The sequence below is a fragment of the Panthera uncia genome, chromosome B4 (genome assembly GCF_023721935.1).
Source record: "Panthera uncia isolate 11264 chromosome B4, Puncia_PCG_1.0, whole genome shotgun sequence".
In the NCBI taxonomy this organism is placed as follows: Eukaryota; Metazoa; Chordata; class Mammalia; order Carnivora; family Felidae; genus Panthera; species Panthera uncia.
This window is the reverse complement of record NC_064809.1, coordinates 32313954-32324628: the sequence shown is the minus strand read 5'-3', so window position 1 is coordinate 32324628 and position 10675 is coordinate 32313954. Positions and strand designations below refer to the sequence as shown.

The 10675-nt window shown below is 37.3% G+C and overlaps 1 pseudogene; it reads left to right on the top strand.

Annotated features, from left to right (window-relative positions):
• The first annotated feature begins 9732 nt into the window (after positions 1 to 9732).
• LOC125919777 (7-methylguanosine phosphate-specific 5'-nucleotidase-like) lies at positions 9733 to 10472 on the top strand (annotated as a pseudogene).
• The last annotated feature ends 203 nt before the right edge of the window (positions 10473 to 10675 follow it).

Below are 10675 nucleotides of genomic sequence, written 5' to 3'. Positions count from 1 at the left end.
GCAAATCATAACTTTTCTGTTTTCCCTAGAGATGTAGTCATGAAACATTTAGCAGCACCAAGGAGAGGCTGAATATTTGACTCAAAGCTTGCAAGTACAAAAGAAACAAGGGAAATGTCCATTACATGGTTCAAAATCAATAGGATAATTTTATCTAATTTGTAAGGAGAATTTGTAACTATTCTTGTTACTAAGTATAGGTACTTCTTGCTAAGGATTCTCACAAAGAAAATACTAAATGAGGGCTTGGAAAATTCTCTCCCATTCCTGGGTCCCCACTAAATTCAGCAAAAACAATTGTGCTATGAGTAAGGGGTTTTAAAATCATGCTTTTAAATTGCCATTGTACCAAAGCTACAGGAAACTAGGCAATATTTTTCCCATGAAAAGCACAAATTATTATTTTTAAAAAATTACACTATTATCCAAAACAATTCAAAATGAAATTTAATAGCCATGAGAAATTAAATAATCCTGATTACAGAGAAATTACCACAGACGAGAAGATAGAAAGTATAATTCCTATGAGTAACATTATCTTTCACAGCCTGGGCATATTTCTTAACTGCTTAACCCTTAGTTATTAATTTGATGGGTGTTATTTCTGGTGAGCCTCTACTTCTATCTTCTGTCAAAAAATTTCGAGGTAGTTTACAACTTGCTCCATATATATTTACATTGACACACTTGACATAACTCTTAAAGCACAAACTTTATTCTTACTAAAAATAGCAATCTCTGTTTAAAAAAATCTTCATTTTAATTGGGTGTATGTACATTTGCATACATTTTCAGATTTACTCGCCCCTTTAGGTCAATATTTTATGTCCTTTTCATTAAACCAAATTTTATAAAAGTATAGAGAGAAGGAAAAAGAAATTGTAGATAGATTGATAGATTCCCATCCTGTCTTATAAACCGATTTATTCTAGCCAAACAAATTTGGTCTGTTCTTCTCTTTTCTGTTTTTAATACAAGTGTTATTTGTTCAGACAAGGGTGTCAGCATCATTGGAATTTCAGAAAAGGAAAAACACTTGTCAACACTTTTACTTTCCTTCATTCTCACTCTTTTATGCATTACAAATGCACCCATCGGAACACAAACACATACACACCTATCTTCTGAGCCACTCACATGTAACACTCAATTTCCAACTTCATCTTTCACTCTGCTAACTGTTAAACTACAATCCTTTCACACTCCCGATGAAAGAACACTACTTAAAATATTGGACAATCATCAACTCTACCTCTTTTACATTACAAAGAGTAATGGACAAAAGAGACTTTTTCAGGAGTTTGTTAAGTACATTACTAATTAAAGGGACACAATATATATTTCAATAGCATTGTTTGTGGAAAATCTATATGTACTCATAAGAAAATTCTTAAATAAAGAAATGTATCCCCAAAAAACCATAAAATAAAAACATACAACAAAAAGATACTCACTGTTAGTACTTCAAGACCAGTCATCAAAGTATCTCTATACATATATGAAGAAATATGCCTTCAATTTATAAAGTATGATTGCAATACAAATCTTACTTTGTAAAGGTTTTTTTTTTTTTTTTTTTTAGTTCACGATATTGAAGGTGTTTCTTTGTACTATTGGTTTTAAAATTTGTGGTTTTTTAAAAAATTTTTTTTACATTTATTTATTTATTTTTGAGAGAGAGACAAAGAGCACAATCGGGGGATGGGCAGAAAGAGAAGGAGACACAGAATCCGAAGCAGGCTCCAGGCTCCCAGCTGTCAGCACAGAGCCCAACGCTGGGCTCTAACATACAAACCGCGAGATCATGACCTGAGCCGAAGTCGGACACTTAACCAACTGAGCCATCCAAGCACCCAAAAATTTGTGGGTTTTTAAATTTTGGCTGTTATTGATGATGGAAACTCAAAGCTTATTGCTTCATAAATAATAAAAAGATTCTTACATGTTTTAGTAAAAGAGAAATATAATGATCTATGATTAGTAGATTCTAAATTTATTTATCATTTAAAACATTGCTGGACTTATACTCTGTGGTGGAATAAGGTTGGCTCAGAGAAGAGCTTTTCTTTTATGGTTCACATCCTATAAAAGAGATAAAGTTGCAACTGATAAATTACATAGAACAGAGTGAGTGCTACCAAGTCTTTCCTATATATATGTATGGAGCCATTCAACAACTGTTGATGGAGTTTACACTAGTGTCAGGGATAGATCTCAGTGCCCAATAGATCCTGCCTTCAAAGAGCCTACAGATGCAGAGGGAGATAGATGTAAAAATAGAAAATGTAAAATAACGTGAGGGAAAATTGAATCAAGAATCATCTGGGAGGGGTGCCTGGGTGGCTCAGTGGGTTAAGCATCAGACTTTTACTCAGGCCATGATCTCATGGTTGGTGGGTTTGAGCCTCACAAACCTGCTTCAGATTCTGTGTCTCCCTCCCTCTCTGCCCCCCACCATCTCAAAAATAAATAAACATTAAAAAAAACTTCCAGGGATATTTGGGATAATTAAATGGTAGATTGGGTGCAGAAGAGTTTTTCAAAACTCAGTTTGAAGTTTCCAACTTAGAGAGTCACTGGATGAATGAATAGTAGAGATGGAAATACAATGCATTCGTGAAAAAAACTACTAAAGACTTCAGCTTTGGACTATGTAAGTTTAGGATGTCTATGGGGAGGGGGGGAAGATGCCTAAAGGATTTAAAACTTTATTAAGAGGGTGGATCACATGTTAACTGTTCTTAACACAATTAAAAAAAAATACAATAAAAGAAAAAGATGCCTATGAGAGTTCAGGGAAGAAATATCCAATAGATATTTTAAAATACAGTTCTAGATTTAGGAAGGAGTTCAGACCTGGAACTAAAGATCAGCTTAATTGGAACACATTGATGATGAGGAAGTGTCCAGAGATGAGGCAGAAGATCTAATCAGGAATCAGATCAAGATTTGGCTGAACTTTATCAGAGGGAAAGTGAGACAAACATAAGTAAATGTTAGAGAAATCATTTTGACTTCTACCTGAACAACCAATGGGGCAGAAGACAGAAGGTGGGAAATCAGTTAAAAGACAACCATATTAATCTAGGTAAAACATTTTTATGGCTAATGGACTAGGAACAGTGGAAATGAAAAGAAGCGGACTAATTAAAAAAGTAGTAACAGTTTCCTGAGAATAGCCATGAACTTCCCCATGTTCATGCCTTCAATTAGTTGCAAAATTGGACTCCAATGAAAAAAAAAATTGTAAATAGAAATCTGATGCTCTTCTCAATATATTACCTATATGCCAGGCTGAGAATATCAACTAAATTGACTTACTCTAGCAGCAGTCAATGCCACCACCAGTTAAGTACCTTATCTCTCAGGACACTGAGAAAGCATGAAAACTGATGAGTGAGAGGCCTTATTTCAGGACACACCTAAACCAGGAATCTGAGATGCTCACTTAGGATGTTTAAATTCAGGGTATTATAAAAATGCCACATAGTTATTGTAAAGTCTTTTGTGCTCAAGTGAATAAAGAAAGCTGTACAAAGCACCCTTGCTTCTTTCTGTAGCACATTCCTATACCACAAGAGCGATACCATCAAAGGAATCACATAATCTCTGCATACTTTTGGTAAAGGATACATAAACCTTGTGGCTGACACACTTTGCCACCACATGGCATAAGGCCAACAAAATATTAAGCAAGTTTCCAACAGCATATTTCAGGACCCCCTGGAAATTGTTTAACTTAGAAGCATAAGTTATAGAGTTAATTCCATTGTCAAATATGTGAAGAGGCAAAAATTGGGATCTGTTAGACAATTACATACTTGGTTTGAGTCTAGTAAAAATGTCATTATGGCTTTTCTAGATGCTTTTCAAAATGTTTTTTTTTTTTTTTTTCACTTCCTGGTTCACCTCACCCCTGTATCCTTGCCTTTCTGAGTCCTTGGTCTTCTGAATGTCCTTAAGTGCCTCCTTTCTCAATTAGCAGCCCACTCTTGCTATTTACCTTTACTTTCTTTTATTTTTTAATGTTTTTGTTTAAATTCTATTAGTTAATATATAGTGTAATATTGGTTTCAGGAGTAGAATTTAGTGATTCATCACTTCAATACAACCCCCAGTGCTCATCATAACAAGTGCCCTCCTTAATGCCCATCACCTATTCAGCCCACCCCCCATCCTCTTCCCTCCACCAAACCTCAGTTTGTTTATCTTTACTTTCAAATTTCAGTTTCTTCAAATACCTAATTGCATTTCATATGTAGAGGGGAAATGACTGTTGTAATTCTTTGGGGCCTTTGCATGGGCATACGGCAACCTTATTTTCTGAAGCAAACACTGAAATAAATCACCTAGTAAACAACTTATTTAAAAAAATGACTAATTAAATTGTTTTAATGTTTATTTTTGAGAGAGACAGAGAGAGAGTGTGTGCAAGAGTGGTGGAGGGGCAGAGAGAGAGGTAGACACAGAATCCAAAGCAGGCTCCAGCCTCAGATCTATCAGCACAGAGCCCAATGCGGGGCTCAAACCCATGAACCACGAGATCATGACCGGAAAAGAAGTTGGACGCTTAACTGACTGAGCCACCCAGGTGCCCCCCAAAAATAGACTATTTGAACAGAACCTTCTTTGTAAATTAGAACATGTAGTTAAGCACAATACTGTATCTGTCATACTGCTAAGTTACAAAGTTTTACATAATAAATGGTTATTTATCTATTTATTACTTTTTTTTAAATAACATAACTAACTTAAATACATGAGTGATGAATAGTAGGATTTCAGACTGTGTGGAAAGGGTTCTTCTCACAAAATAGTGCACTTTTTACCTGTATTCTGTATGCATGTGAGGTCATCCCTGATTTCAATATATATACATATACTGGTCTTACAAGCCTTTTAGGAATGTGGCACAGTGTATGTATGTGAGTGAATTTTGGGTGTATAGATATTTCCCATTTAAAAAGTCGCTTTTTTTAGATGTTAGGGGAAAGCTAGTGGGTTTTTTTAATTATTTTTTTTATTTAAAACCTTTTTTAATGAGTATTTTTGAGACAGAGAGACAGATAGAGCACAAGTGCGGGGGTGGGGGGTGGGGTGGGGGGTGGGCAGAGATAGAAGGAAACAGAATCTGAAGCAGGCTCCAGGCTCTGAGCTGTCAGCACAGAGTCCCATGCAGGGCTTGAACCCACAAACAGTGAGATCATGACCTGAGCCAAAGTTGGGCGCTTAACCAACTGAACCACTCAGGTGCACCAAAGCTAGTGTTTAGTAAATACAAGACCCCGTTCTCAAGAAGACAAGGTAGACAAACATCTAATTACACAGACACCTAAATACAGACAATTAACATAGCAATAACTGAAGATTGTGACCATTATGGAATTTGATGATAGATACTGGAAGTGCCCAGTGTAGAGTCTAATTACTAATGTGTCAAGAAATTAGAAATATAACAACATGTCAAGTGCACATTTAGAACAAGATACAAAGGTTGTATGTTTTCAAGAAGTTACTTAGTATTAATTTGGGGGTGGGGGAGAAGAGGTCTTATCTGAAATGTAAATGAATGTTTTTTTTTCTTTAGAAATAAACTTTTTTTAAATGTTCATTTATTTTTGAGAGAAAAGGGAGACAGAGTGTGAATGGAGGAGGGGCAGAGAGAGAGATAAAGAATATGAAGCAGACTCCAGGCTCTGAACTTCCAGCACAGAGCTGCCAGCGCAGAGGCCGGTGCGGGGCTTGAACTCACGAACCAGGAGATCATGACCTGAGCTGAAATGGGACACTTAACTGAGTGAGCCACCCAGGAGACCCAGAAATAAACTTTCTTAATACATGTGTATATATGCATATTCACACAGGCCACAGACAAATATAGCTGTATTTTCTGTAATGAAAAAGGAAACAAACCAGAGACTCTGATTACATTTTCATCAACCTATCAGTATGAAACCTAGTTTTATGTGTGTTTCTGTTTCACGAAATCTTATTTAATATATACTTCAATTTATTAGTCTTGAACTCACAGCCAACAGCAATATAACTCATGCCTGAATGAAGCTTACCTAAGACACATATTTTCTCCTTAAGACACATCACAGCCTTCCTGTTTTTAGGAACTTTAGATAGTGTTTCAACACCATGTTCAAGGGCCATTTTAAAAAATAAAATCACCGGGGTGCCTGGGTGGCGCAGTCGGTTAAGCGTCCGACTTCAGCCAGGTCACGATCTCGCGGTCTGTGAGTTCGAATCCCGCGTCAGGCTCTGGGCTGATGGCTCAGAGCCTGGAGCCTGTTTCCGATTCTGTGTCTCCCTCTCTCTCTGCCCCTCCCCCGTTCATGCTCTGTCTCTCTCTGTCCCAAAAATAAATAAAAAAACGTTGAAAAAAAATTAAAAAAAAAATAAAATCACCAACCAAAAAAAAAAATGCAAAATTATGACACTCAATAGACTGGGAAAAGAACACTTGCTTGTGAATGTGAGAACTGAAAGGAAAAGGCAGAGTGTAGTCTTGGTCTTCCACTGGGAAAAGTGCATGTTGGACAGCTCAAACTTTCCCCTACTCTGAACATGACTACAAATGGTGTAAAAACACTGCTAGTATCAATTTTGGGGTTACAAATATATTTTAGCAAGCAGGTGAATTATATAATGGAATTTGTGAATAAGGAAGTTTGACTATATATGAAGAAACAATGGATAGATTTTGGACATAATACAGCACAGGAGGAAAAGGACAAGGGAACAAGCTTACTTCCTAAAGGGAGTTTTCAGGCTACAAGGCAGGGAGGGAGAGCCCAAGTAGAGATAGGATGCCTTGTTAAGTTGAGGAGACAGACACAGTTCAGTGAAGCTGATGCAGTTAGAAATTATGAGACAGAATACTAGAAAATAGAGACAATGTATGCACATGTACACACACACACGGATACGCAAACACACACTCACACAGTTCCAGACATTGGCTAAGGAATCCTCTGTGTCTTTGATTACATACTGACTAAGGTCGATGTCTGGAATCACTATAAGTTCAGAAAGAACATCCAGAAAGTATTCAACCAAACAATTTTTAGAACTAACACAGGGATCGGGACAATTTGTGTTTCTTTGGCCAGAGTAAAGAAACATCATAATATGTGGGGCATTAGAAAGATTCCTCAAAAGGGTGTGACCATTGTAGTGGGGAAAGTTAGCCCAAGAGTAGAGACTGCTATGTATATGCCATACCCCAGATAATAAGCAAGTCTTAACAGAATTGAAATAATCTGTAAGTAGCTGCATCCTAGTACAAATTTTAATATTTCTTAATGGAATGAAATAAAATCTTACTTAACAGTGACTGCTTTGACCCCTGAAGACTGATAACAGGGTAAGAGTGTCCCTTCCATCTGCTCCACTCATATTTATAGTGAAGACCCAGAGAGTGTAATAAAGCAATGAATGACAGCAACAAAAAAAATATGGATAGAAAAGGAAGAAATAAAACTTTCTTGTATGCAAACATTATTGTCTAATTAGAAAAGCATAAGGGATCTATAAACCAACTATTGGGAGTTTAGCAAAGTCATAGGTAACAAAAATCAATTTATTTCCACATATCAGAAAAAAATGAGATAAATGAAAAATACTATTTACAATGACATCAAAAATGAAAAACTCAGATATGGCTTTAACAAAATTTATGTAAGATATATATATATCTCATATGGTGAAATGTAGAAAAATACAAAACATTCCTGACAGGAATTAAAGAAGGCTTAATTAAAGGGATATAACACACTAATAGAACAGAGCACTCAATATTACTAAAATGCCAAATCTTCCCAAAATTGATCCATAGATTCAATACAATCACAATTTGGAAATATGATAAGGTGATTTAATATTTTTATGGAAATTCACTGAACCTAGAATAGCCAGAAAAAAGAGAGAAAGAAAGAGAGCAAATTTGGAGACTTCCAGTACCTGCTATCAACACTTACTAAAAATAAGTCAATCAGAACACGATAAATACCAATATGATTTCACTCATGTGTGGAATTTAAGAAACAAAATGAACAAGGAAAAAAGGAAGAAATAAACCAATAAACAGACTTTTAACTATAGAGAACAAATTGATGGCTACCAGAGGGAAGGTGGAAGTATGGGTTACATAGGTGATGGGGACTGAGGAGGGCACTTGTCATGATGAGCTCCAGGTTATGTATGGAAGTGATGAATCACTATATTGTACACTTGAAACAATATTACACTGTGTATTAACTAACTGGAATTAAAATAAAAACTTAAAAAATTTACTGGACTGCTACAATAACCATGACAGTGCAATACTAATGTAAAGACAAAAAAAAAAAAAAAAAGAAAAATGGAGCAATATAAAGCCCAAAAATAGATCCACACTGATATAATTACTGGATTTTTGATACCAGCATTAAAGCCTTTCAAAAATGAGAGAAAAGTCTTTCAATAAATACTGATGAAGCAACTGGATATTCATATCAAAAAGGGAAGAATCTTGAATATTACCTTATATTGTATATGAAAATTAAATACAGAATTATTTTAAACCTAAATTAGAGCTGAAGGAAACCAATTTGACAATAAATTATATTTTAAAAAAAGAATCTAACAAAAAATATATATAAGAGCTGAAGCTGTATAAAAAACAGGAGAACATCTTTGAGACTTTGAGTTAGGCAAAGATTTCTAACAGGACACAAAGAGCTTGAACTATGTGAGAAATATTCATAAAATGGATCAAACTAAAATTTAGTTTAACTTATATATAAATTTGTATATTATATTTATATTTGTTATATATTATTTTATATAAATTCTATAAATTTATTTAGTTCAATAAAACTAAAACTTGTACTGCAGAAGACAATTATAAAAAAATTAAGATGCAAGGCAAGGACTTGGAGAAGATATTTTCAAAATATACATCAGATTACTGACTATCTATTTTGCCACTTGTTTATATACCACTTACTAAAACAGTAGGGAGGACTTTATTCAGGACTATTTCAGATGGTGTTAGGACTATTACAGCTGAAAGAGATCTGAAAATCACTTATGAGGGGATATCAAGGGTAGGGGGATTCTTGCTAAACTGACTGTACAAGATTCTTGCTGAAGGCAGACCAAGGGCTTAGACTTCAAGAATGGAAGATAAGGAATTTGATTAGATATCAGGGGTGATCAGATACCAAAGATACAGAATTCTCTGTCAACTAACTTACCAACATTCTTACCACAACCGGACTGGGAAGGCTGAAGATATGAAATATATGACCTAGTGATGAAGCCTGATCAAAAAGAGGGAGTGCCATGGAAGAGGAGGTGAGGCACCAGGAAGCATCCAGCGTGATGCAGGCTGCAATCCCATGGCACCTCAAGGCCCCATCAGGCCATCTTAGGCCCTGCCTTGCCATCTCCTCTAGTAGGTGACCTGGGCCAGGCCTGGGTCCCCTTCATCTGCCCACCCTCCCCACCCTGGCCAGGACTTGCCATGCTTCCCAGCCATCCCGGGCTTTACTGGGCTCAGCATGGTGCCAGGGTCAGTGTTTGTTTTGGATCTCTGGACAGGTGAGGATCCTGTTAAAGGTCACCCTCCTGAGGCAGCAGTTCGAATGGTTCAGGAGATTGTGGGCTCCTTCTACAGGGGCAGGGGAGACCGTTTACAGGTCATTTCTGATTGTCACATGATCTGGAGCACATTTGTGTATAATGGAAAGTGATGCCCTCCCTTCTTATGACATTTTAGATAACAGCAAGATTATCAGTGAACAGTCCTGGAAGGAACTCAAAGTGCGCCCTGCCCACTATTACCCGGTTGAGACTGACCTACGCTGACCATCAAAGTTACCTCATATGGTGGAATGGTGGGCCAAAGCACAGGATCTCCCATGCCAGCAGAAGATTTAGAAGTTTCAGATCGCCCAGGTGTTTACAGTACAATGCAGTGCTTAGGGAGGGATACAAGACTTTCTTTAACACCCTTTACCAAAACTACATTCCCTTTTTTTTCTTTTTGGCAGGCATTGGTGATACCATGGAGGAGCTTATCTGACAAATAAAGGTGTTCCGCCCCAGCATCCACATTGTGTCTAACTACATGGACTTTGACAAAGACAGTTTTGGACAGGGATTCAAGGAGTCAGCTCATACACACATACAACAAAAACAGCTCCATTTGTAAGAACTCCAGGTACTTCCAGCAGCTTCTGGACAAAACCAACATCCTCCTGCTGGAGGACTTCATGGAGGACCTCACTATGGCTGATAAGGTTACCAGTGTGGAGAGCATTCACTCTCAAGATTGGTTTCTTACATGACAAGGTGGAAGAGCAGTGGGAGCACTACATGGACTCCTATAATATTGTGCAGGAGAAGGACCAGATGCTGGACATGGTCTGCTACAGCACATCCTGAACAGTGGGGACTGGATGGAGATGTAGGGCTCCTGAGTGTGCAGGTGTGGGGCCAGGCACTGCAAGCCACAGAGAAAAGGAAGCCTCACCTAGAGGCCATCCTGCTAGGAATGCTGTTCCTCCCCATGGGTACAGAGAAGAGTCCAGGGTGATGGAGCTGCTGAGCCCATGCTCCACACTCTTCCTTTCCCAGTGTCTTCTATGGTGTTCTGGGAAGGCTTGTGGGAGGCCCTGCCAGG